Source organism: Falco peregrinus, chromosome 5 (assembly GCF_023634155.1).
Source record: "Falco peregrinus isolate bFalPer1 chromosome 5, bFalPer1.pri, whole genome shotgun sequence".
In the NCBI taxonomy this organism is placed as follows: Eukaryota; Metazoa; Chordata; class Aves; order Falconiformes; family Falconidae; genus Falco; species Falco peregrinus.
Genome location: NC_073725.1, coordinates 114,855,936 through 114,883,785, shown reverse-complemented (window position 1 = coordinate 114,883,785; position 27,850 = coordinate 114,855,936). Strand labels below are relative to the sequence as shown.

Genomic DNA, 27,850 nt, shown 5'->3' with positions numbered 1-27,850 from the left:
TCAAAGACTTTGTTCTATGTATGTAGGAAAGAAAGTTAACAGAACTTTTCTGTTTTAGCTGCAGAGGAAGGAAACTACCAGAGTTGTTGCAGCAATTCTCAGCCTTTTTTTTTTTCTTTCCTTTTTTGGAAGTTTTTTTTTTAAAAAAAACTTTTTTGGGGGTTGCTTTTTTGTTTGTTTTAATTAGAGGAAATGCTAGCAGAGACTGGTCAGGACTGAGAGCTGAAGAAGTTACTCTGCATGCAAGCTGAGCAAGGCAGACTGTCTTCACTGTTCCCTCTGTCCCTGTGGATTTGATCAAGATGCATGTTTAGGTCCAGGTTAAAAAAAAAAAAGGGAAGAGGTACAGTGGGATCACAGCTGTGGTATTTGCAGCAGTTTGTCCTTCCTCAGAAGTTCGCCAAGAGTTACTCATGGAGATGGCAAAAGGTAAAATCATAATTTCTTAGCATTAAAATAGACTGGCCAACACAATTTTTCCAAGGTCATCACTGTTCTCAAATTCTTTGTACTGCAGCTTCTCTGCAGATAGTTGAATTTTGTACTTTTCATTAGCTAGTAATCTAACACAATACATTAAAAACAAACAGAAAACCCTCCTTCCAGGCTTTGCATTCCTTTCATGGTAGATGCTTACTTAACCTCTGCCATGTCTAATCATGAACTTAAAATGACACCGGTGAACTTTCTGAGATGAGGAAACTTTTTAATGGTGGTTATTGCTGGAGGTTTTTTTGACTATTGGCCTGTGCATGCAGTGCTATCAGATACACATCCCTCTGAAGGGTTTTAGCAGTTCCCTGTAATGTGAGTCCAGGAACATTTTTCCTGTGTTACAAATAATTTTTAAAATACCTTAATGCATGTGAATTTAGTACTTGTGAAAGAGGCAAACTTGATAGTTTCAGTGGCGAGTCCTTTGCTTAGCTGTAAAACAGCTATTGTAAAAGCTTCCTTCTGTCTGGATCAGCCCTACATGAGATTTTCATAATACCCTTAAAAACTCACTTCTGGTGTAAAATGTGTCTGAACCCCACATCCAACGTTGGCAGCTGTAGTCATGGCATCAGTGATACAGGACCCGTACCATGAGCTCTCTACAGTGGCGTGTAAAACTACCTCATAGTGGGGTGGCAGCTGTAGGAATAGTAGGTTTGGGTCACTTTCATTTTGCAGTGCAGGGAATGCGCATATTCTAAGTAACTTTTTCCCTTATTCATAGGCAATAATATACAGGGAGTTTGCAGTCCAGTTCCATTAAAAAAGTGGTATTAATAGCTTTTAGATTAGCATTTTTATGTTCACTTTATCATCAGTACCTTGTTATTTGGTATGTTGTTTAAAAATTTGTCTGGATAATTATTTGTGCTTTACCCATAGGACGTGCCCAAAAAACCAAACCAAAATATAAAACCCATAAAGCCTCCATGTAGATGGTGATGGGTGATCTTTTTTTCTGCTTTTCCAAAAAGAAGTTACAAATTCCTTGTTACTGATCCAGTAAGTCAATAGTGCAAATGTTTAAAGCAAACATGAATTGTTAATTTGGGTTAACTGGAACCCACAGAAAAATCAGAATAAGTTCACAAGAAAAAATATTCCCATAGGGAAAGCTGTTGTCTATCTCTTTTCATACATGGTATTTACCCTAATCCAAGGTGAATTTCTTTTTATCCTTTAGAGATTTAAAAACTAAGAGTCATCTTTTATCTGCTTGCTAAGGGTAAAAATGTGCCTCGAACATTTTAGAGCTGCTGTGTTCCATAGGGTCCCCATTGTGCTTTGTGTAATGTACTCATAGCTCACCATGGGTATTCTTATATGGCTTCATTTTTTGTGAAGCCTTCTTATTTTTAGAATAAGCTTATGCTCTGCTGCGGGGTCCCAAAGTTTCATGGATATGCAGATGGAAGAAAATTGCTACCATAAATCAATCTTAAAAGGAAGAGATTGCAAAAGTAGGACAAGGTACCATCTTTAGATGTTAGAAGGAAAGGGGGAAAAAAAAAAGAGGGGGGATTTGATTTAATCCTAAACTGACTGGCTAGCTGGTTGTTTGGATAAAGTACCACACTGACTTTTGTTCAGGGAATAATATTTATATGTAAAGTGATTTCATGGTGTGCATCGGGGAAAAAAACCCAAAAGGTCTGTGTTCAGTTATGAACATTGACCTTGGGAGCATGACAACACAGCAAACATTTCAGGGATCATCTATGGGAAGTTGTGCAGAGCAGTTTCTGGCAGAGAGGCATGCACCACTTCTAACGTCGCAAATCCTGTCGTCATGAGTGGCGTGTGTAGCAGCAGACTGTCATTACCAGGAAGAAAGTATATATACGTATTCCTCACTAATGGATTAGAAACATGCTTGTAAGAGGGGGAGGGAGGCGGGGATGTGATGACACTGACAGTAAGCATTGAGGGGAAGCACCAGGCACATTGTCTGTGCTGGTGACTCTGATAGCAATTCATTTGCAAGGGCCAACTCCTATGTCAGTCACTTGCTTTTGATTCATGCATAATGCACTGCTATTTTTACAGTATCATTGTATTCAAGCTCAAAATTACTTTTTTGTCATTTTATTTATTGTGCTTTTCATTTTAGTTTGCTTTTAGGTTTCATTTGATTTGGCAGTAAAATTTCTCATGGAAATAATATTTTAAAGTTAGTTCTTATGCCACACTTGAAAATACACAAGTCTGTCATGCCTCTGTTGTTTTATCTGATTAGAATGGCTTTTCTTCCCTGGCCTGCTAATAGACTAGAGTTCTGTGTTACAGGCAAGGCAGTGATGACCAGCCAAGGATAAAACATCATAGGACAGGCAGGGGTAGCTCACAAAAGTAAATAATATCAAATAAATCTAAGAGAGCAAGCAAGATGTGCGGAGTTTGTCTTGCAGACATGTGAAGTTGGAAGGATCGTCACTGCTTAGTTCACTCTTTTCCCTCTGTGTCAGAGAGAGATTTATCTGCATACCTAACAAACACCAAGCAGTGATCTTACAGCATCACCTAGAAATGGAAGATATTGCCAGTTCCTCCTCCTCAAGCTTGTTTAACCAGTGAATCAAACGGAGAGTTGCATTGCAGTCTGGTAGACTGTGTTCCTACTTGCAGGGAAGAAAACTTGCGCTGATGAATGAGACTTATGTTGTGAGCAATAGAAAGATAACATCCCAAGTCCTCTAAATTCTCTAGAACCAGCACTATTCCTTAAAAAAATATTTATATATATCTATATAACCAGACAGGCATGAGAGGTAGCTAATGAAATTTGTACAAACATGATACAGGAGATCTTGATGTTGGACTGAGAGATAATGATGTCTGTTGCCAACACGTGCATAGATTTAGATAACGACCAGTATATTTTTGTGTTGTTTTTCACAGCTTTCAGGTGTTTCTTTGTGTAACATGGGCAGTGTTGTTCCTCTTAACATATCTTACTTTATAAATTGCTCTGATATTATGAGGTAAAATATTTGCTCAGTTTTCCTTTTTGTTTTGTGGTTTAAATCTTAATTCTCTAAGAATTTGGGAGTGTAGGTTTTAGATTGTCTTGTATTTTTCTCAGTAAAATACAGGAAACTGTGTGTTTGCATGTTTGCATATATATTTACACATATTTAAATTTGGGGACTGGAATACTTGCTGTGCCTGTATGAGCCCTGGCGGGAGCTGAGTTAACAGCCACAGAAGCAGCCACAGCAAGTAAACGTGGTGTGTTCAGTGTTTGGTGAAAGAAGGTGATGTCTAGGGCCTAAGCAACTTTGAGAAGCAGTCCTAAACCACAGCATAGCTAAATTTGGGGACCCCATTACCGAGAATTCAGTAAGCCTTGTTCTTTTAGCATAATTCTCTCTGACTGAATTAAATTTCCCTGAAATAAGTGTGTGTAGGAACAGTTCTGCTTAAAATTAATACAGTGTTTTAATCTGTTTTAACTTGTTAGATAGACAACCAATAATTTTCCCCTTATCTTGAATAATTCTGTATGTGGATAACACTGTAGGGTAAACTAAATAAGATTACTTTTTTGACTTGTTTTATTTTAGGATAAAACCCCAATTGTTATGAAAATACAGCATTCTGACACCTTTTTGTGTTAGCTTTCTGCATATTCCCCATCCCCATTCACGAAGCGCTAAAAGGAAATTACTATGGTTCCTTTTCTGCTCCTCTTTCAGTGATTATTTAGAGCTGGGAGATTATTATCGGGAAGATTCAGCTTGATAATGATCCCTTCTTGTTAATCTGCTGTTCTTGAAAATGAATTGGGATTAGGAAAGCAGCTCTTTATCATAAATAAAAAAGACCAAAATGTCACAAGTATGTTACCTACAAACTACTTTGTGGTTATTTCTTGTAGACAGTTTTAGCTGGAAAGATTCTGCTGTTACATTTTTTTAAATCTATTTTATTGGGCTTTTCTCTTCTTGCTACACCATAGGTCCGATAATCTGAAAATCTTTTCCACATTATTCTAATTATTCTTCTAAGTTTCTGTTCTCTTGCTCTTTTCTGTCCTCTTTCAGTGTCTCAGTCTCATCTTTATTAATAAGCATTTTGTAGCTTCAAAGTACTTTGAGGAACAGTAAGTTGTTTATAGAGCTCCTATTAGGCAAGTTGTACACCAATAAGGAAAATGAAACTAGAAGAATTAAATTATTTGCCTTGGGGGAGATTTAGGGTGCAGATCAGGATTAGAAATCTGTTCCTAACCTTCTATTCTGTGATTCGGGTGGCACTTTCATCTTTCTTTCCTGTCTTCTTGTCTTCATTTTTCTGACCTGTATTTTTTTTTTTCTTTCCTTCCTGCAGAAATTGCTTTTGCATTCATTCAAAAAGCAGCACCTCTGACCAGGACCTTTGCCAGATGGCTTTATATGCCAAACACAAGTCTGTTCTGGAAGCGCTGACTCAGCACAGGAAAAGATAGCTTTGTGGCAGCGACAATGTTCAGTGAAAACTCTTGGAAAATATGCTGGAGCTGGACACAGCCGCAGCTCTTAACTAGCTGATGAGCCTTTCCAGAAGCTCTGCTTAATGAGGGCATTACCCTTAGATGGGGATGTTTCCTGCAGCTGCCGTTGCATGTTTATGATGAACTCAGACCCCGCAGAACTGCCACTTCGCCCATCCCTGCTGCAAAGGGCTCTCAGAAACAGGATGCTAAGGACTAAAAACCTGATCAGCCTGTACTTAACCTTGGAGTTCAGTCATGTGTCCAGTGACAGATCTTCAGCCCATATTCTGCCCACTGTGCACTACATGGAGTTTTTACAATCAGGTTTTGGCTATTTTTTTTTTTTTTTAACTTCAGCAGATAACATTGTTACTTCAAAGTTTATGATTCTATTACCTATTGAAATCGGCTGGTGATGTATCTGCTTTTCCTTTCTTTCCAATAAGAAATTAAGATTATGGTTAAAGAGGTCCCCTCTGGTTTAATTTCCTCTTGAAACCTTAAGATTTTTTTTACTTATGTCAGGGAAGTAAGCTTTTGGGGTATTCAGAATTCCTTTATTCATGTTGATTTCATTGCAGTTTCACAAATCTAAAATAGAGGCTCCTGATGAAAAGTAGCTTCCCCCAAGTAGTTCCTGGAAAACAGTATAAGCTATCTTCCAGTTAAGTAGCGTAAAAAGAGAAAAAAAAAAAATCAAATATCGTTGAACTTTGTTTATCTGTGTTTCTTCTACATATAGGCAGACAGTTCCATTCTTGTAAATCAGAGCGGGGAGGGAGAACTTTTAAATGCATTTTATGTTCCAAGTTCTGTGTTATTAACTAAAGTCTATATGGCAAGGGAAAAAGCCTATTAAGTACCACATATTCTGTCTCTCCTACTGTAAGGCAAAAAATATGCCAAATGGTGTAGGAATGTAGAGCTCGCTACAGCTTTATGGCTAGAACTGCTAGGTCTCAACTCCTGGTCAGCAGGGACAGGGGGTGATTTAAAAATGGAAATGCAACTGAGACAAGAAGTGTGGAGGTGGCAGTCTGGGGGCCCCGAACCCGAAAGAGCGCTGGAACCAAATCCAGCTCTTCTGAGGTGCAGCCTGACCTGACATAAGGCAAAAAACGCTGGAAGAGCTGCATAAAACCAGACATCAGAAGAATGGCTGAGCAGAACAAGAACCCATCTTGTTTGTGTTTATTATTTTTTTAACAGAAGGTTTTAAGTAAGAAAATCCCTTATTTGACAGTAAAATTATAGATATTATTTGCCCTTAACCTTCTGTTCAAAGTGCGCTGTGAAGGATTAATACAGCGGCCAGTCTAAGTGTTTTGTGGAAGTTAGTCCAGCAACAAAGCAACTACTCACTGTTAAAATTAATGAGTAGGTGGAAGGGCTCTGTCAGGAGGAAGGAAATAATTTGGCCTCAGTTTCATGTCTCTAGCCTGCAATTTCTAGAGATAGAGAAGACACCACATTTTCTGACTCAGAGCAGTTATCAGCTTCCAGGAAGACTTAAGGACTGCTTTTAAGGGCCCTACTAAAAAAAACGTTGGCTCTTGTAGGCCTAAATCCAAGGCTATTTGTATTTCCACTGTAAAATTTTTTTGCAAACAGCATGTAGGAGAGTGTTGAGACTGTGCATGCTCAGTGAGAAATGGGAGCCCCATCAGTTAAGTGCCAGAGATGTACTCAAAGGGCACTCGGTTCCTGACCAGGAGAACAAACCAGTTTCCCTTTCCTCCGTCTGAGCTCATCCCACCGACCTGGGCCTCTGCCTGGCACCGGGCGGGTGAGGCAGCACACCCCGGGGCAGAACCGGCTTCAGGGGTGTCCTGGGGCCTGTGGAAGGAAAGAAAGCTTTTGTTCCTTCCTCCAGAACTACCATTTGATTGTTAAATAGGATTCTTTGGGCACTTCTTGTGGCATGTTATGTGTTGTTGCACTCTGTACGTGTAAATCTTCTGTGTCTTTTTTTAAAGAAAACGTGAATCTTACATGCGTTATCTGGATAAAGAAATCTGCCCAAATTCCATCATTGTTTAGAAGATGACATTGAGTATTCTTTGAGCTCTCATCGAAGAATATTATATAGTACAACTTCAGAAAGTTAATACCAACACAAGCTTCTGCTATAAGCTACTGTTTCCTTTTTGGACATTCCAGAAAAAAGTTGATAACTTCTAGAATGTATTTTTTACTGATTCCCTGGTTTCCTGCATGGCACATTCAGAATGTAAATGCATATAAAAATGTCACTTACCCGTGTTCCTGAGACACCACTGCTTACAAAAGAAGGATAGGAGTAGGGGAACGGTATTGTAATTACGGGCTGACCTCTCACTTCTGGAGAGAATTAATTGCCTATTGCCCTGGTACATACTTGTCCCCCTTTGGGATTATTAAACCCAGGTGTCTTTGTGCCCTCTGAGCTCTCTGACCTTAGTGGGGTGCACACAGAGACACCGTTAAGATCAGCACGAAGAAGTACCAAAGCAGAAAGGGGAGAGCAGCGGTGATGAGTGCCCCGGGTGGCAGAGGCAGATCTAGGTTCTTCATCTCTTACGGGCTCCACGGACTTCGAACCTTTGACACTCAGTTGCCGGGGAAGTGCTCTCGCCATGAGATTAGAAATTTACCAGTGGCTAGAAATAAATAAATCAAGATCTAGAGTAGCTGGAGAGAATGAATAAGAGGAGGAAAAAGTTTTGAAGTAGCAAGGATTCCATTCATGTAGGGTTTCCATTTCGCTTCCCTGGGCTGTTGATATTTGGTGCTGCCTTTATTGGATAAAATATATAACCACTTTTCCACCATCAGAGCTAATTAGTGTTCGTTCAGCCCTTGACTTACATAATTAACTGTTCCCAGTTCCAGCACTAGATCCACCAGTCCACTGGGTACTCTTATTAGCATCTCTCCTTTTTGTAGATTAAAATCAGTAAATTATTTCTGCAGGAATTAAATTGTGGCAGCATTGTATATTACACAGTGGGGTATGGGGTTTTGCAGTTGCCTAAGAAAAAAAGAATATATATATATATATATATATAAATATTTTACTGAAAATCTAATTGATACTGAGACATCAGAGTAGTTCTGTAAGCACTGGTATTAATAAAAATATAATCTTCCTATGCATTCACATCTCACTTGAGTGACCACAGTATCTAATATGTTGCAGGTTCAAAATACAATTTTTCTTTTCCATGTGGTGTTTATCTCTTTATCAGGAGTTGCTCCGCTGTTGCTGAGAAGCTGTGTACACCAGTGTTTTCCCCTCTAACTGCCTATTTTGTGAATTCATAGGATGTAGATGAGTTCTTAAATCAACCAACAGGTTGTGGGAGAAACAAAATGAAAAGACAAGAGATAGGGTACTGTTTCAAGCAAAATCTGTTTTCATGGTTCATTGTTTCAATGGGGAAACAGGCTAAAAATGCCTGTTCATTTATGTTTCCGTAACTTGAGATTTCAACGGTGTTTGTGTTTGGGGTTTTTTTTGTGTGTTTGTTGCTCTGTTTCAGTGAAAACACAGAAAGGCAATTTTATTGGTTTTAATGCTTAGGAGGCTCTGAACTTAGGACAAGTAAACCATGCCTAGTAGGAAACTACGTTTTTTTTCCTTTGCAAAACCTCCATTTGAAATTATGTTTTTCAAGCTTAAAATGTGGTTTTATCTTTGTAATGACATTGGTAATCATCTGACTTGTTTATCTCCTCTGGAAATTGTTTTATTATCTGAATGAATGTGAATATACAACACCAGCCAAGTTCCTAAGGTACAGATACAGAAAGGGTCTTTGGGTTTTTTTTGTTCATTAATGTAGCCTGCTGAGAGCTGTACAGCAAAATGGTTTGTGCAGTTTCTCAGAGTACAGACATGTATGATGATTAGAGCTTAACAATTGTAATATTCTTTCATAAATTTCTTATTTCAGAAGATGCATATTTTATTATTTTTATTTATTATTTATTTTTCTTACAGTTACCATGAAAAATCAACTTCAAACCATTGAGGACCTGTAACCTTGCAAGTCCCTTGATATGAAAATGCAGAAAGATGGCTTGGTACACCAGAGAAAATGCAAGTGGCACATAACTCACTTTTTGCACCCCATATCAAGATACAGAAATCATGCGACAGATCACATTTTATATAGCTTTTATCTGAAGAACCCCAGAGGGTTTGCCGGGTGAGATTTTCATTACTACTTCAAATGCAAACACCTGTAAGGTGAATTGGCATTTATCAGCTCAGGGTCTTATATTAGGAGGACACCATGACCAATACTGTATTTGGATAAAACCATAAGTGAATTTAATGAGACAGAATGTAACCTTGCCTACCATTGCTTAAAGGAGAACCAAAATGCCAGAAAAATCTTCACTGGATTTACCAACTAACTGGCATTAGGGTGATCTTATGGTAAAAATTAAAGAATTCTGAGTAGACAGTTATTTTGAAATGTTCCACGTCAGACAAATCTTTTTCAAATCCATTTTAAAAACTGCAGCCTGAATTTTAGGAGTTTAAGAGCCTTCTAAAATAGCAGTCTACAATTAGAATTCCAGCCATGTGCCATCGGATTTGAAGTGGCACGTTGTCTTCTGTCTGATAACATGCACTGATACCGTGCTAGCCCTGAGGAAATCCACTATCTGTTAAATCTCCAAGGAAATAAAGAGAAAAGGGACTGCCTGGGTCAAGAGTCCAAGCCATTTCTATTATAAGCAATCATATCAGTATAAATCCCCTTGACAAATGGATTAGGCTTATTCTCCAAAAAGTAAGCTGTTCCTGAAACTCCTCTTGGAAGACTGTAACAGAATCTTATTCCAGCTTGGATGTTAGATGATTGTTTTCTTCTTTCCTCCTCATTTCTCTGAGTATTTGTTCTCCTAAATTACTTAGTAATTCCTTTCTTAGCCTTTGTGTAGGCAAGCCAACCTTTCTACTGCCCTTACAAAAGGCAAATGTTCGGTTCCTCATGTGTCCATAGTGGTCCTGTTACTGAAATCTCCGAATGAAGAACTTTTTCATCACCTCACCACATCACCAATGTGATGTAGATAAGCAGACACTTCTTTATTAATGGCTGGGTGCGTGAGTGAGTCCTCTCACGATCAATGCACACCAAATTTCAAAATCATACACCATATATAGAACTTATTCATGCATATTCATTAAGTATTCACGCATAAATATAGTGCTTCCCAAAAATCATTAACATACTTTCCTCCCATATCTGATTTTGCGCAGTAAAAGTTAGAAAGGTCCAGAAATGGGTCTGGGGTACGATTTGGGTAGGTGGTATATGGCTCGGTGGTCGCAATCTCCCCCTGCCGGAATTACCTTTTACTAAAGTTCACAGTTTCTTGGCAGGTAACTACAAGTTGTTCCAGTCGACTCTCCCCATTTCCCATTAATTCTATATTCTGACATTTCAATACACTTTCTACGTACAGAAGACTAGCCAAATACAAAGAAATCTGTAAAATCCCAGATTTGTTACCTAAGTTTTAAACAATGATTCTAGCCCATTCTTCTGGCCTCGGTATAGGGCTGTACAAAGGATTTCATAGCAGCTTTTGCTGTGCAACTACAAGTTTCATTAAAATATATTTCTTATTCCAAATGATTTTATAAAATCTAGTAAAGTCAATTAATTCTAACTTATTAGCAGATCTGTAACAGTCCCTCGAACCAGTACCGGTGCAGGAAGCTGCTGCAAAGCCAGAGTGCTGAAGGAGGTAACTGACCCCATGGCACTGGTAGTTCTCTGCATCCTCTTGGCCTTTCTTTTTAAATCCTGGCATTGCACTGCCGTGGTCATGACTATGTTACACAGGTGACTTGGCACCAGCTTTAGATCTACTAACAAAGGTGTTTTTTTTCCTCTGTCACTGGCAACAGGTAAGGCTAAGGCTTAGAGTAATCTTATTTTACTACTAGTAGCTATGCATTATTAAAATTTCATTCTTTGATTATTTTCTTAAACAAGATCATCCACAAATAAAATTCCTGTGTAAAACCTAGCCTCTGCATATGCTGACTACGCCTCCCTTATGCAGTCAGGAACTCCTGCAAGTGCTCTCCTACTTTTTGTACCAACACTATTAATTAAAATACTAAATAAAAATGGTCCCAAGTGCAAAGCTGAGGAACACCAGTAGTGGCCATCTTCATGCACAGCGTTTTCCCATTCAGAACAGATTACTGTCAGTTTTTTAGCCATTTTTTTTTAAACTGGCTCATGTTTTTTTATACTGGTCTCCTCTCCATTTTCATAATTTCATTGTTTCTCAAATGATTCTAGGTTGTCTGTTTTACAAAGGCACAGACTGTGTGGCTGTCAGGTCATAACATTCCGTAGACATAAATAACTTTCAAACTGCAAGCAAAGCCAAGTGCCTTAGAGATTTCTTACCTGAGGTTGCCTATGCCAACATGTTCATAGGCCATCATAAAAACTAGGAAATATGTTGTTTTCCATGCTTTTAATAGTTTTAGTGAAAACAGAGTAAGTTACTCAAAAGAGAAAAATGCAGTAACTGAATTTACTCAACTGAGACTGAAACAATGAAATAATTCCGGTGAACGTATCTACAAATTAATACACTAGTAATGAAGGCAAAGTGTAAACAATATTAGAATTTTCTAGTCTCATTTAATAAGACATGGTCTAACATGGAGGGAATGTAAGAAGCCAGATTTTAGTCAGGTACCCCATCCACTGCTCTAGTCAATTAAGTCTAATGTTTCAGCTGTTGGTAGGCATAAATTGTGAGTCCCTCAACATACGTATTTGTTCTGGTGTTAGACCCTCTCAAAGAGAAAGCGTTAACCCCCACTGTAAAGGTTGATTTGGATTGCCTTATGGCAACTTGGGGTTTCAATTTTTGTAGGATTGCTTTTGTTATCTGGAATCAGGTGCTGGAAGCTTAGTTAAGTATAGTAAAGCATGTGTGATCTCATGTCCAAATAGACTAGTCAGCCTGGCCATGACTCGGGTATTTCACCTTCCTCTTCTGGATGGCTTATGAAGAGAAGAAAGGAATATATGTAGCATCCAAAATTGTTGGGTCATTCTAGATGCATTTTACCTTCATACTACCTCTGCATTTCATAAGTGGCATTTGCTTCAGGAACTATGCTCACGACTGAAAGATCTACCAGAGCCCTCCTGGTCTGCTTCTCAGAGAGCCAAATCCTAAGGGTGAATCAGAAAAGATGTAATTCCAGAACTGTGAAGAAAGCAGTTGTTTCTGCTGGTAACGTTTCAACATCAGACTTTTGACAGAGGTAGGGAGAAGAATACCCGTGGTCAGTTGTCATAGCACTCTTCAAACTATGAAGTGCAACAAGGTCTTTTACCAGCTCATACCAGCATACTCTTCATACAGTCCCTCTGCTGCCTTCTCCTCGTGTCATCCAGGGCATGTGCTCTCTCTCCTCTTGCTTCTTCCTCTCTCTCCTTCTTCCTCAGCTGCTCCCTCTTCCTTGGCTCTCAACCACTTAACCAGCCACAGCTGCACCTTACCTACACCGGCCAACCCTGAAGCCGACCCACAGTGGTATATTATCAATGCTAATTAACCCAGCTTCATTCCGCTACAATCAGTAACCATAATTTCTTACGGTTTCTAATTTCTAATAATCTAATCAGCATATTCTTTCTGTGTGCATGTAGCTATTTCCGTGTGCTCTCCCTTTCTCTCTGTTAAGCAGTTCCCCAGGACCCCTTGCTAAATAAAAATCTGGGAGCTACCACATCTTAATGCACAAACTCTGCTTATATTTTATGCAGAAACTGTGTAAAGAATATGCAGAATAATTTATGTAAGAAGAAACTATGCATATGTGATTAAAGGTTTCAGAGGGCCAGCTTAAATCAAACTTCATGGCTCCCATCAGCTAAATCCTTTTTTCCATTGCTCGATTCCTGATCTTTGAATTTCTTGCTATGAATTACTGATTGCCCTAACGTTGCCACCTTTATGACAGGACCGCGGACAAGATAATAGGCTTCTCAGCTATAATTACCTATCCTTTCTGTGAATATTCTGATGATTTACATTTTGTCTATCTATTAATCTATAATGCAATAATAAATTGATTACTATCACTAAACAATAAAGAAGAGCAGTGACTTCAAAGAATCAGGCAGCTGGAGTAAGTCTGAAACTTGCATGCTTGAAGAACTTATTCTATCTTTAAGCACGGGCTGTCTGAACAAAATCTTTTTACCTGGGAGAAAAACGAGTCTGTGCTGCTCTCAGTATGTATGCAGTGCCTGTCAGCATTAATTGGAGCACTGAGTGAAATTCATAAAGAAAATAGGCCCTGAACTATTACTGTTTTCCCAAACAGCAGCACATCAGGTTCTACAGTCGTGTATTTGTATTTGTGCCACAGTGGAACAAGCCCTGGAGCAAGCAAAGAGACCTGGAGATTTCCCACTTCCCTGGCAGCTTTTCTGACTAATTCAGCTGTGCTGGCAAGTGCTGCCAGGTAGCTGCATGCTATTTTCAGAATAAAGCGTATCCAGCACCAGGCAAGAGGCGACAGTAGTGACATTCCCTGCTTTGTTTCACAGAGGCATATCTAACCCTTCTGCCACGAGTGATGGCCATTACGTGGGTGTGATATGACATCAAAGTTCCTTTTGAGTATTAACGAAACATTGGCTTCTAGCTGCACGATTGATCTCCCCTTAAATTCTGACTCCAGGAGTCTAAAATGCAGATACCTGAAGGCCTTTGTAGTAAGTTCTTCCTGTTGTGTACACGTGTCTGAGGACCCTGCTAGCCCGGGAGAACAGCCCTCTCGGTGTGTTAAGGGACAGGCCACTTTACTTGAAAGTTCTGACTTCCTGGGGGGTGTCACCCCAGCTCCACCCCACTCGCCCCCGTCCACCCGAGCCCTGCCCCCTGAGTAGTTGTTCCCGACTGGGGCTTTCTCCACCCCACCAGCACCGGCTCTGTGCCATCACTGACCAGGCAGACCGAACTTTCTTGTCCATGGGGTGATGTCCCAGTGAGGTGCCACCTTCACCTGGCTCTGCTGGCACCTTCCCACCCCTTCTCATGATGGGCGGCTGGGACTTCCCTCCTCTCACAGGACTCCAGAGGAACTCTTCCTTCATGCTCTTTCTCAGCTTGAACTTGATTAGATTTTAATCTCAGTGTGAAGGAAGTACACTAATAATGTAAAGAAAGAGTAAAGAACCTGCAGGGTTTTTTTGTTTGGTTTTGCTTAAGGCATGGAGAAAACAGAAAAGGCATCTTTCAATGAGAAATTAATTTATTCTGTAAAAAATCCATAAAAATATTCCTGCAGAAAAGTGCAATAAAGAGGCAAATTTTTATGGTTAAGGTTACTGGAATAGCTTGAATGACCAGTTTCTTGAGTTCTGTTTTATGCAGGTTTTTTATGCATCAAAAATTACTGCAACTCCAGCTTAAGGCTGCTTTGGCTATGAGACCATTCCTTTACGTTTGCTCTGGAGCCTTTATATTCTTCCAAAACTAACAGGAGGGGTTTTTAGCTTATTCCCTTGGAGCTCACTGAAGGCCAGTTTTCTTGGTCCTTTTTTCTCCAGTTCTCTTAAGACTGCTCACTAAATGTGTGCCAAGGCGGGCATTGTTTTCTTTTAAGCAGAGAGAAGCCTGTGGGGTCTGTCTTCTGAAAGATAAGATGAAGTTAGAAAGTGGATGGACTTAGAATGGGAATTTCAGTAGCAGCACGGTCATTGCCTAGCACTGAAAGTTTGATGAAAATTACGTCAGTTGCTTTTCAAAAGTTGCCAGAACTTATTTTTTATGTTAGCAAAAATAATGGATTTTCCCTGCTCTAGCTTTGTTGTTTCAAACCAGCTAAACCATCTGTCTATAAGGGAAGAAAACAAATCACCCTGCAGGTGATGTTCAGCACCAAAATGTTCAGGCTAAATGCATAAAGTTTGGCAAAATTATGAACTAATTGAAAACTGAGTCTCCTGATGTCAAGTGTCAGAACAGCTTTAGTGAATAATATTAGTTCTGCTTTTGCACATTGATAGCAGAATCCTCAGTGAGTCCTAGAAGGAAATACAGTCTGTTTAATGTCTGTGAAAGTGAAACCTGAAGTTTAGTTCTTGTACTGTTTAAATGTCTCCTTGTGTTAGTGTTGCACTGCTCAGCATAAAAGTCTGAACGGATTTCCTCAGCTAACAAAGTAAAACAGTGTGTAATATCCCACAGCTCCGGAAGCACCATTGCCAGCTCTGCTGCTATGAGAAGATGGTAACTTACAGGAATAACTATAATTAAGTCAAATTTGAAATAAAAACTGTGGAAAATACATTGCTTTTCTGGAGGTGAAAATATACCAGCAATATTGATCTTAGTACCTTATGACATTCTTGCTGAATTCAGATCTGGCTGCACAAAAGATAAAAATGAAGAGCTGTCTGCCTACTGCATGATTTGGCAGCCTTTTAGAGGCAGGGGTATTGCTTTGTGTTTCTCCAACCAGTTCCTCTCCCTCTTTCTGGTTAGAAAAAGGTGCAAAAGGAGAGGCTTCTGAGTTTCTGGCTGTTTGCTTTGCTAAGAGAAGTTTTGGATTTGTTTGTTTTGAATAAAAAGCTGTTCCTTGAGGCTAGGGCATAAAAGAGGTTTGACAGTGAAAGAGCTTGCTACTTATAGTGGGCAATTCTTCTTTACAAACATAAATCTTTTGAAAGGTATGTAGGACCCTGTCCCTCTCTCTCCCCAGAATTCTTGCTTTCTCTTTTTCTCTTTAGGAACAAGAGCACTTTCATTCTTACCTGGCAAGAGTGAAGGTTAGACTCAGTGCAACCACGTTGACTGCATCAAAAAGTGATGAAACCTTAAAGGTAGCTGTATATGAAGATTCTTGTCTACTAGAGGAAAATATATAATTATAAACCAAACACATCCCTAAATGTTATTTTCAGATTTCATTTACAAGCTTTGGGCAGAATTTTACAAGAAGAATTAATCCTCCTCAGCTAAAGACAAACCTAAAATTTACTTTCAGGACAGAAGCTGTAACTGAAGGTGATTAAGCATGCTCTAATTCATTACAGTTTACAAGCCAACAGCAAAATTTGTATATATATCCTACAAATCCATATGGTGATATGCAAGCATTTCTCTCCAGTAGTATATGTTTAGAAAATGTCTATCTGTGCCAGTGCTTTAAGCAGTTTCAGAGTAAGCCTTTGACTAGCGTCATAAAGATCTTATGTTCTCTGCTAAAACACTCCGAAGGCAGCTGCAGCACTGGAGCTGTGTCTGTGTGCCGTGCTCTGGGAGGTCTTTCCTAGGGCAGAGGCTAGGTTTGTTAGGTTTGTTAGGCAGAGGTATCAGTGTTTCTTGCAATTGTTTGCAGTGGGAGTCTCATTTATTTATTTCAGCAGCCAGAGTAGCTTTGTCAGCCTCTCTGGTTATGAATCCAGATCATGATAGCTTTATGGCTGGTTGGATGTTGTGCCTTTGCAGTTTTGAACCTGCTTCTTCTGCCACTTAATATGAAATTGGAAGCTAGGACAACACAGAATCTATAACGGCAGTTCAGTGCTGAAAGGAATGCACAAATGCAAATATTTTCTCTGTAGCCCTTTTGCCATATTCTGGTGAATCTCTAAGCTCTTGTAGCTCTTTTAGCAGTGGCAGAAATTTATCTTCACATACCTGCTATAGTTGTGTAATACTCTAAACTGCATAGCATTTCCTTGATTATCATTTTCATGTTTCTGCTTGAATTTTGCATGTAAGAGTTTTCTGTTAGGATTAGAAACCCTGAAACTCACCCTCCCCCCCGCCCCCCCCCCCCCCCCCCCCCCCCCCCCCCATTACTAGGGTAAGATTGTGTGTAATATCTTTCACAGTTCCGGCTACCAAACTGTCGTCATCTACTTCAGTCGTGTGTGTGTCTGAGGACATGCTGCTGGCACCATTTTGTTTTATCTCTGCTAGGAGTCTGCCTCTTCTCCTTCTGTTCTTCTGCTGATCTAAGTCCCAGATTTTTCCTTAACAGGAAAGCGCATGTTATGTTTCTGTCATTGCAATTTCTCATTTTAGTTGAATAATCATTTTTTTTACTTTCCAATCCATCACGATAAGGTAACATAACAAGACTCTGGTGTGAATACAGTTGAGCATGATCTGTGTTTCATCATGGTTTTTGAGAACGTCTGCAGCCACAGAAACCCACTGGCTGCCTGATTCCAAGTGGGCCACTTCTAAGGGTATGGGAAAGGTGGTGCTTGGATCTGGGGCCAGGAGTGCTGGGGGCTGATACTGGTTGTATTTTTGTTCTATTTTTATTTTTGTCCCAGAAGCTGGACAAATTGCTGGGGATGATAGTAGGTATGGCGTACAGGAAGGTTTCAAGTACAGGCAAGTGGCTGTACTTAGCAGATGATAGTGCCAGCTATAAGATTTTTGTCTATATTTAAATTCCCTTTATGAACAGACTGGTTTGTATTCAAAACTGTTTTCACATTACACAAAAATGGCAGGAGGAGAAATATTACTTTGAGAAAAATTCAGTAATGTCTGGTGAAATACGTAAGTTTCATCTGTTTCTTCAATATGGATTAATTATTTTCCATGTGTGATTTCCAGAAGTTTTCTCCAGTAGTCTCGAGTAAATAAATTATGTAGTTTTCTAACAGTTCTGCAATTCCAGTCTTCCATTTTTATTCTCTCAATTGCTGCAGTTCTGCAATGAAACAGACTGTTATCCCACACATGCCACATGAAGTCTTCAGTAAGTCTTTAATATTCTGCACAGCAAAGGAAATTTGGATGTTTATGTCTTTTTTTGTTGTTTTTTTTTTCTTTTTTTGGTTGGGGATGTGATTCTTTGATAAGTGTCTTGGACCTAGGTGAGCTTAATGTAATTTCAGGCTCAATGTAACGAGACTTATCTTGTACTGTGGAATATGCAGATAAATTATAGCTTTGAAGATACTGTTGTCTGATAGAAGAAAATTTATCTACTGAATGTATTAGGCCAGATCCTCTGCTGGTAATTATTTGGGTGGAGTTAAACTAATTTACACCAAAAATGTATGTGTTGCTGCTGTCTGAAGGAAACTGATGAGCTGGAAATGTGCTGACTGAGACCTTGATAGAACAAGAATTGGATATGCTGGAGAAGCCTTGTTCAGAAATGCGATGATGTTGTTTTTACATATTTCCATATGGAAAGGATCTTTCAGGGCAGGAGAATCAAGATGTGTGAATAACAACTTAAGTGATTAAAGGAAAGTGTCCCACAAAATGGCCCTGTCATGCTGTATATACAGTTAAAAAAAAACCTCCATTGGGAATAATTGCAATTAATAGCAAAGTGGCCTTTATTTTCTTTTTCTTTTTTTTTTTTTTTTTTCAAAAAGAAGGACAACTATAGTTGGGTTTTTTCCATTCCTTTATGCCTTACTGAATGTTTTCTTGTTTCATGGCAAATATGCATGGACTATGACTTTAAAAAAGTATATTCATCAAGAAAAAAAAAACACAACAGGGAAATGCATGCAAAAGGATGGTGATTGTGAAATGTTTGGTTCTTTCTCAACAAAACCATGGGATGAGGAAGGAATAGAAAGAACCAACATGCTTATACTTTGAAACTTTCCAGGGCTGAAGACCTTGCATCCTTGTTTACATACTGTTTTCAAACCTGGAGTTTCGTGAAATTTCTTGGATCAAAACCCTTGTCATATGCACGTCACATTCAGCTGTGGTGCCTCTTGGGAATGGTGTTCTTTTGAAGTTTGCATAGCCCTGCTGTAAACTGGGCCATCTGCCAGTTAACAGTGTTTGGGCCGGTCTTCAAAGATTGACTTTGGGATCTCTAACTCTCTTAAATCTCTCTAACTTCATGCACCAAGACATTCAGCTCCTTTTTCTGCACCTTCTCACAGTACAGCTACTACTCCAGGGCCCACGGAGGAACCCTCTCAGAAACAGATCTGAGCTGTGTTGGTGCTCCTGCGCTGGCGCACATCGTACTTGCACGTACGCGGGAGCTCCAGCAAGTGGGAAGGACCCGTCTCTTGGGGCTCTGATCGCTCAGGGCACAGTGCAGCTCTAGTGCAAAGGGCATGAAGTGATTATGGTTTTAGAGGAGTTTCTAGATGTAGAGAAACAGCTATCAGCAATTTTTCCTAAGCTTATTTTTATATATTATATTATATTTAACAAATAAACATGATGTGTGCAGAACATGGTTACCTGGGGAAATTTAAGGAGTTTTAATCCTCAGCATGGAAATCAATGCATTAGTACATCGCCAGGGGAAGATGATGGACCTTTTGTTTCCAAAGGCTGCACATAGCTCAGGCTTTCTGGCAATGTCCCTGGGATTATATTAATTTCTTCCAAAGCCGCAAATTGATTAAATTAGATCGGTGAAAGGCCACTAATGACATGTTTTAGTTTTCTTTTTATTGCAGCAGCATGTTCATCCTACATTTGGAATTTGAATCACATGGTAGCTGGCTGCTCAAAGAAGCAATCGGTCAGGGTCTAGACATACACAATACAGGGAAGCTTCTGACCACAGCTATTAAAAGAGAAAACAAAAGCAGGGAAGTCCTACAACCCTGCCTATACACACATTTATACTGATGGAGTAAGACTGCTCTGTTTCAGTCATTTTTTATAGTTATGTGGAATTTTAATTATGTTCTCTAGGTATAGTGCTGAAACATCTCTTCCAAAAAATTCCTCTGTTTACTTCTGAAAGTTTCAAAACCATGCTGCATGTGTGTCATCAGACTCTGGGTTTGTGCAAACTGAAGTGTGAATACCCACTGATGAAACCATAGGTTATTATTTTTTTTATTCCCCCATATACACATACAGATGCGCACAGGAGATGGATTGCTCTGTCTCACTGGGACAGTATGGGGACTACTGTCACAAGCTTTCAGAGGGATCTCATCTTTTTTTATCCCTTAAATTCTCTTCAGCTGAGGCTTATATCATAATAGGTCCTTTTGTTCCCTTCTCACCCTCTCTGTTTCCTGAGCTATGGTGAGGCTTTTTTGACACCTCGGAGCAACTCTCCATATCTTGCGTCCTGTCCTTTCCTGCTGTCCCTCTGTCACCACTCTGCTTCTAATTGTAGCTCTGGATTGGGATCTTTTTCTTCTGGATGGCCGTAGCAACTACTGTGGCTCAAATGCATTTCTTCCTTACAGTACCCTTCATCCACTTCTGTCAGTATCCCAAGCCCTTTTCACTTTTCTTTCTATTCATACTTCAATGAACCCTTATACACAATGGAATCGATGTGGTATTTTCCACCACTATATGTGGTTGTTTATATAAGACAGCACTACCTCGAGCTTATGTCTGAATATTTTTTTAGATTGTAAGTGCCTTGGGGTAGGAACTGTTGCTGCACGTGTGTGTGTGCTTGTATTGTGCCTGGAACAGCAACTCCTCTCCTGTCTGTTGAGAGCCAAAGGGAGCCGAAGTATACACCATCTACTTAGTATATTTTTTAAGTATTTCAGATAGGCTGACTTGAATTAATGACAAAATATTTAAACAGCTACACGTTCATACAATTCCCTTGACTTTAAATGAGATTTAGGCATTAATTAAAGTTGCACCTTAAAAGTCTTTTTATCTCTAAAACTTTTTTAATCAGGCTGAACTCAGTATTGTATCTAAATCAGTGTAATTTACATTTTCTTCTACCCATCTACATACAAACCGCAATTATTTAGGTTCCCATTTAGATACTCCCCAAAATGTGATTCACATCTCATTTATATACTACTATTGCCATTTAAGTAAATTAATTCCTACAACAGCCTCTGGTAACAGAACAGATATGCCTCGATTCTGACACAGTCTTCACTGATTTGATTAGTTTTGTGTAGTCACAGACCAGGTTTTCTGAAAAGCTTGTTTGCTATGCAAGCACTATAAATGCTTATTTCTCTAAGCATTCAGCACAGTGGATATTCAGCAGAGTAGCTAAGCGTTTTGGAAAACTTGGCCATAGTTGCTGGTGCTGAGCCATACAGTCTGTCTCAGAAAATTCTAGGGTTTTATTTTCTCAATTTCTCCCAAAGTTGAGGAATGAGGAATCCCTTTGAAATATGTAGCTAGACTCTAGATAGCTCAGAAGTGAAGCGAATCTTTCTGAAAATCTCTGTTGGGGGGTGTCTTGCCAATGTGGATTGCAAGCAGTGGCAAAGCTAGAATTGGAACAATGAGAAAAATAGAAATCAATTTTTAAGCAAATTCTGAGGTTAAATTACAAAAATTAGGCTTATTTTAAGCTGTTAAGGTTAAATATCAGGTTGTTTTGCTAGTCAGCTACATACTTGTGCATGTATTTTGAAATGCAGTTATACAAGTTCAGTATTATTCTTATATATATATATATATTTAACATCAGTTTTCACAGCAGGAGTAAAATTGAGAAAGCAGAACTAGAGTGTCTGAAAATCACCTTCTCATAGGAACTTCTGGCTGAAATGCCTCCTGCTACTAGCTAGTCTGGAAACACAGAGTCATCCTTCAATAGACTGCGCTTCCTTTTAGCCGTGTGAATGATCGTCCCTGTAATAGCAGAGCTGCGTTTTTTTTACTTGAGGAATTCCTTTCTATCTGTTCCTTCCTATGAGGTTCTTGAAGGCCATTTTTCATATAAATCAGCTTTGCTCTGTCAAGCAGCAGAGTCACAGGAAACTAAGGCTCCAGAAATCCTGTAGGGTCCTCCCACTCAATATTGCCTGGCAAGCCAATTAGCTTGATATTTTTATCTCTAACTTGATTTGGAATTAATGGTAAATTACTGTTTTAGCATTCTGTTTTCCATGGTAAATGCCCTACTCAATTATTATTAGATCTGCTCCTAGGACAGCTGAATGTTTTATCTATGCCCTGCCTTTGTGGCTCCGCAATCTAAGGAGGATGCAGAAGGAACCTCTCACCCTACTTCACTGATTCTTCATCCTAGCCCAGAGAAGGGGCGTGCACTCACTCTTCGAGGCAGCGCAGGATTTTCTAGCACACCCTTCACTGTGGGGACAGTACTTTTCTGTACGAAGGTTCATGTCAGTCATTTAATATCTGTCAAGTTGCCTTCAAAGCAAAGCCTAATTCTCTGCACTAAATTAAGAATGTTGGAGCTGGTTCATGTTTTACTCCAACTCAGTGTTCTCTGCTTTTTATTTGATTTTATTATTTTTTTTGATCTTAGGGTCTACCATGAGATAACATTTATTTTGAAGCCTGGGTGCGGTTTTTACCACGGAGTACATCTACCTCTGGTGTGGTTTTGAAGTAAATCTCTCCATCGTTCCCATTTACTGCGCTTTGTCTCACATCACTGAGTGGTGTCAGAGCACCCAAGCTGGGTTCCTTCTGGTTAAAGCTAGACTAGAAGACGCGCTCTGGGAACACCCCTGAATGCCCCTTAGGCAGCTGGAGAACACTCGTTCCTGGGTCCACACCAGAGGTTACCCAAAGTGACGTGTGTTATAGATGCTGGGTTCTCAGCACCGAGCACGCAGGTGTTCTGTCTCGCTTCCCAGGCTGGGAGCGCTGGGGTGACAGTGTGCATGTGAATCTGGAACAGAAAGTAGTGCTGTGGTCTGAGAAGGCTCTTGTTTGCCCCAGTTTTGGGAAGTTCATTGGAGACAGAGAAGTAGGATCAGAGAAGTAAATAGCTAAATAGCTCTGCTCGTTACTGTCTGTCCTCCTCTCCATTTCTGTTCCTGCTCCACGCTCAGGGAACTGAAGATCTTGCCAACTGTTTTGGTTACATCTCCTAAGCAGGCATGCTCCTCTTACTGTCTTAAATAAATTACCTGGATCCCAAGAGTGTGCTGTACAGGCCACCGACAGGAGAAGCAGAAGAACAGTTTGCAGTCTGACTTTTTAGCATGTGCCTAAGTAACAGCATCTGTCTAGCTACAGCTGGCAGGAACCATTAGACTCACGCTCAGCTGGAAAGACCTCTGAGGAAGGATGGAATGCGTGGGCAATCAGAAGTATTTCCCAAGTCTGCTGCTTCCCTACAAATCTTAGCTACCTTGCTCCATATAACTGCTGAAACAAAATGCAAGGTTCAGCTATCCAGATTTAATCATCTGCATCTGAGGTTTTCATGTAACTCCAGCGCGGTCGTTCAAGCAAGCAATCCTCTTCCACAGGCAGTTGAGTTCATGGATTCACGTACTGGAAAGTCTTACATAAAAGTGAACTTTGTGCTCCAAACCACTGAGATGATGCTGTTTCCATTAGCGCTTTAATCAAGGCCTTTGCTACAGTAAATGTTTTGCACTGTAAGTAATTGGTAAAGACTGCTGACCTGCTAACACTGTGGTAGTTCAGCCTAATCTGAAAAAAGTCCCTTAAAACATTTCCTGCATTAGCTGACCCAATGAATCATCAAAAAAGCAAAGCATAATCTGAATGTTGGCTGCAGCAAGTGGAAATATGCCTGGATTGTTTCAGAAGGGCATCAGCAAAAAAGGCTGCTTGAGTGGGGTGTTTTCCATGCTGTCCCATGCGAGCTGCCACATGTAGACCCCCCCAGCCTGCTTGTGAGTATCCCTTTGGCAACAGGAACCAGTCTGCAGGTGTGAAAATACTGTGACTGCTTTTAGCATCACAAAGAAAGTGTTTTTATTGGGAACTGTGCACAAAATCATGGTTTTATTGGAAATTCATTCTATACCTTCTGAACATGTGCGTTTTAGCCACTTGACAAGTGATTTGAGGATTGTGTGATTCAAAAGCAGTGCATGGTTAGGAAAGCTGTTAGAGATTATACAGTATTAAGAAGTTCTTTTCCTTTTCTCTGAGCAAAGAGAAGCTTGAGGACACTACGGAAGGCTGGTCAGCTTAGCAAAGAGCAGGTGAGTGTGAAGGCCGGAGCAGAAGCTAGTGGGTTGTTTTGCAATTTAATTTGCTTGGAAGTGCGTCTTGGGCTGCAAGTCCTTGGGTGCTACCCCTGCCCAGCACTCTGCTGTGACAGGGATACAGCAATGTGGCTACAAACAGTGTATCAGGGGTGTGAGGGCCCCCTCAGCCTCACACCCCTCGGCATGGGAATTAAAACTGAGGGCTGATGATAGAGAGAAAAGAGCAAATGTATGGGCAGCCAGATACCAAAGCAAATGAAAGTAACAGTTAAGTAGATATCATTAGAGTTGCATTTTTTTAAAAACTGCTAATATCTGTGAATTTCACTAGTCAGTATTGACCATTTTACTGACACCTTGCTCATTAAGCCATCATTCCCAGGATTTATTCAGTCATTCCAAATCTCTGAGCAGATTCAGTCAGCTGCATTTCTTAAACAGACAGATAAACCTGTAGTTCTGTCTTTCATACCCATGTAGATGGTGCTGCCCACTGAGACCAAGCATAGTCTGTCAACATGCCAGTAGGAGCTGTCATGTTTGGGGCATCTTCTTGTTTATTAAGTCTCAAAGGAAATTTTGAACTACAAAAATAAGAAAATTCACAAGATCCTAACAACGAAAACATTTTTTTCCTGGCTGTGAAAATTCCAAAGAAGCCATGTTTTGTGGTGATCTTTTTTATCTTTAGATTGTTTCAGTCAATATATAATCAGGCTTCTATCCTTTGCCTCATGCACATATGAAATTCTCTATGGAAAGGAATACAAAAATTTATTTAATCTTTAGAAAGGTTTGTTTCCATAAAATAGACATCATAAACCCCCACAGGTAGCGTCTAGTGCTGTAATTTTAAAATAAGACCTGTATGTGCTACTAGATTCATATAAATATATTCTAATTTTGAATAATGAAAATTAATTTGAGTTAGGATCACCTACTTAATAAGTCATTCTATAGAAAATGGTAGCAATAACCTACCTTGAAATACATGAGTTCAAGAATTTCCCCTAAGAATTTCCTCAAGAGCATCCTTTTTGGTTCTGCTAATGAATGTTTCTTCCAGTGACAGCCAACCTAGAGTAAAAAGTTGAAGCAACAAAGAATCTTTTACTTCTTCTCATAAGTTGTACCAATTTCCTCCCATGATTAAAAATATGCACCTATTCCAGTCTGCACAGGCCATAAGCATCGAGCCTTTTCATCTGGCAATGCCTTTGTCTCCTAGATTTAAAGAGCTGTGAGAAATCCCCTTGTGTATATACTTATAGACACTGATCATATCATATCTTACACTTCTCTTTGATAGAGATAAAGAGATTAATCTCTTTAAATTTCTGTATTAGGAAGATAGTTTTTTTAAAAGACCTCAAATTATTCTCTTGGCTGTTTTTTCCTGAACCTTTTCTGTTTTCTTTTTGGGGACGGGTGGATATCAGAAGTTGGCACAGTATGTTACAGTATGAAAGGAAGGTAAAATTTTGTGGTAAGATTAGATTCATGCAAATTAGTTAGAAATAATTGTTTCCCTTTTCATCTAAATCCATCCAAGCTCCCTGTTGCTCTCACTGAGACTTGAAACAGTATGCGGTTTGTTATGATTATGATTAGTTATATAGCTGATTAGGGTCTGATTGCTTCATTCCAGTTGTTTGGCCTGAGCTACTGCTAGTAACAGTAGTAAAATCTTCAGTGTGTTTTATTAATCTTTAATAGATCTGCAATGCCTAGGGTGTACAGCAATGGTATTTTAGGAATGACAATTACCATTATATTTTTCAATATTGTAATACTTCTGTCCCAAAAGCATTTTAGATAACACATTTATATGGCACGAAGTGGGAAGCCTCATATGATTCATGTTCATTGTAAATAAAAAAAAATAAATTAATCTTTCAGCAAGTAATCCTAGAGAAATTAGGCATCTGTGGATTGTGAAGATCTGAATTAGTGAAAGTAATTTCTGGAAGTATATCAGAAGAGTATCAGCTTCAAAATGCAAAGTTCCATGTGTAGGACTCATCACTGTTTTATAGGTTGCTTGAGTAAATTATATGGCCTTGGTTGGCCTCTGAATCAAATATTTCCTAGGCTGCAATCCCCATAAACATGTATTTAGAGTAAAATGTAAAAATGTGACTTCGTAACTTCAAATAGTTCAACCTGTCTGTTGTAAGCAGCTAACTTACTATGTACTTCTTGCAGTTCACTATTTTTATAGGATCACTTCTAGTGGAATATTTGTAATATGAAAAGTTCACAACTGCGCTTGGCTGTGATCAGTAAATGGTATATTGGCTTCACAATTATTTTGTAATATTGTGCTAAATTTCTCCTGAAGTGTCTGTAAGAAGTTATTCTTCGCATCAGTCATTGTTCTGTGTTTGGGAAGGACAAGCTGGTTTCCATACAGACTGCTTAGTTATATCTTGGGTACATGTTTTGGCTCCTGAACCTAATCTCTATCTGGTTACAGCAGCAAAAAGCCAGGCAGGTTGATGCTTCTTGTCTGGTTTTATCGTGGTTACATGATATGTAACTTTTCCTACCTCCAAAAGAAAATGGTGATGTGTATTTAATCAACAAATGGGGGGGAATGCTCTGAATAAAATAGTTGTTTTATTACAATAGCAATCTAATACAAGATAAAGCTTTTTAATGTGTAACAAGGTCTTTCTAATGAACATTGGACTGGCAATGATCTCCTAACAGCAACTGTGTCTTCTCATTGTTTTTCTTGGCTAGGCAAACAAAGTCTTTTCTCTTCATCTCTTATCATGTGATATATCTTCCATTTCCTTAATTGTTCTAATAGCCTTTCTGTGTATTCACATTCATCTTGCTGGAAGATGGGTGATATTAATACATAAAGTACTCCCAGGTTTTTACTTACAGTTTTTACCAAGGCTTAGTCGAGTGGTCTGTTTTCAATGAAGAGATTTGTCCTGTTTCATCCTAGTATCATGCTTGCTTTTTTCCCCCTTGGTTGCACCACAGATCGGGCTGGTAGCCACCCTGTGATTGGCCACGCACAAACTTTTTCCCTCCTTGGTCACCTTCAACCAGTGAATCTTAAGTTTATAGCAGACGTAATTTCTGAGCTCATGATTTTCCATTTTGTGCTATTAATATTTATCCCATACAGATTGCTCTGGCACTAAAATTATCCATTTCTGCCCAAAATACTCAGATCTTCTACTGATCTTCCACATTGTACTGCAGTCAGTTTATATTAATATACTTTCTAGGTTTTGTGGAAATGCTGTTAACATAAATTCTATGTGAAAATATGTTCTCAGAAAGAACCCTTGGAGGACCCCATACCTACCGGCATGTCTAAAGTAGTCAGCTCCCTTACCAAGGTCTTTCTTCTCTGCCTTGTGTACTGCTCAGTCTTATTGTATCCTAGGTAGATTTCCTGTAGATTATCATATATATAATTATTTTTATATCTAGAAAAGTTTTTTTAATTGTTTAATTTTAAATATTTATTTAAATAAAACTTACATTTTGTCACGTTTTCTGTTTTCCTTTTAGCATTTCATTCAAAACATTTGAGAACTTTGCATGCTGCAGATGTTTGACTAACAGGGAAATAGTTGCTTGGATGACCAGTTCTGCCTTCTAAATGCAAATGACCAACCTGCCTCATTTTAAGACTAGAAGCAAAAGATGACACATATTACAAATTTCTGTTTTCAGAACAGGACACTAAGGTATTGAGATACTTTGGAATTTGGAGCCGTACACTGTGGGGTTCCCAGCAGGTTGTGAAACTCTTTACCTTCTGCCTCCTGCACACGGTTCTCTGCACACCCGTGCACCAGTGGCTGCCGTGGGTTTGCCAGTTAGCACGTGAACCTGCCACACACCCTCACTGAAAACTGGAAAAGAAAGGGTGGGGGTTTTCTACATTACCTTTAATGTCTGTCTCATTTTCACTGCAATGTAGTCCCACTTTTTGCCTTTTTTA

The 27,850-nt window shown here is 39.3% G+C and overlaps 1 long non-coding RNA gene across 1 annotated transcript; it reads left to right on the top strand.

Moving 5' to 3' along the window:
* The first annotated feature begins 247 nt into the window (after positions 1–247).
* LOC114011466 (uncharacterized) lies at positions 248–27,850 on the top strand. The gene is made up of 3 exons (XR_003553366.2): positions 248–429; positions 8,955–9,162; positions 27,415–27,850. It is a non-coding gene; the product is annotated as an uncharacterized LOC114011466 (long non-coding RNA).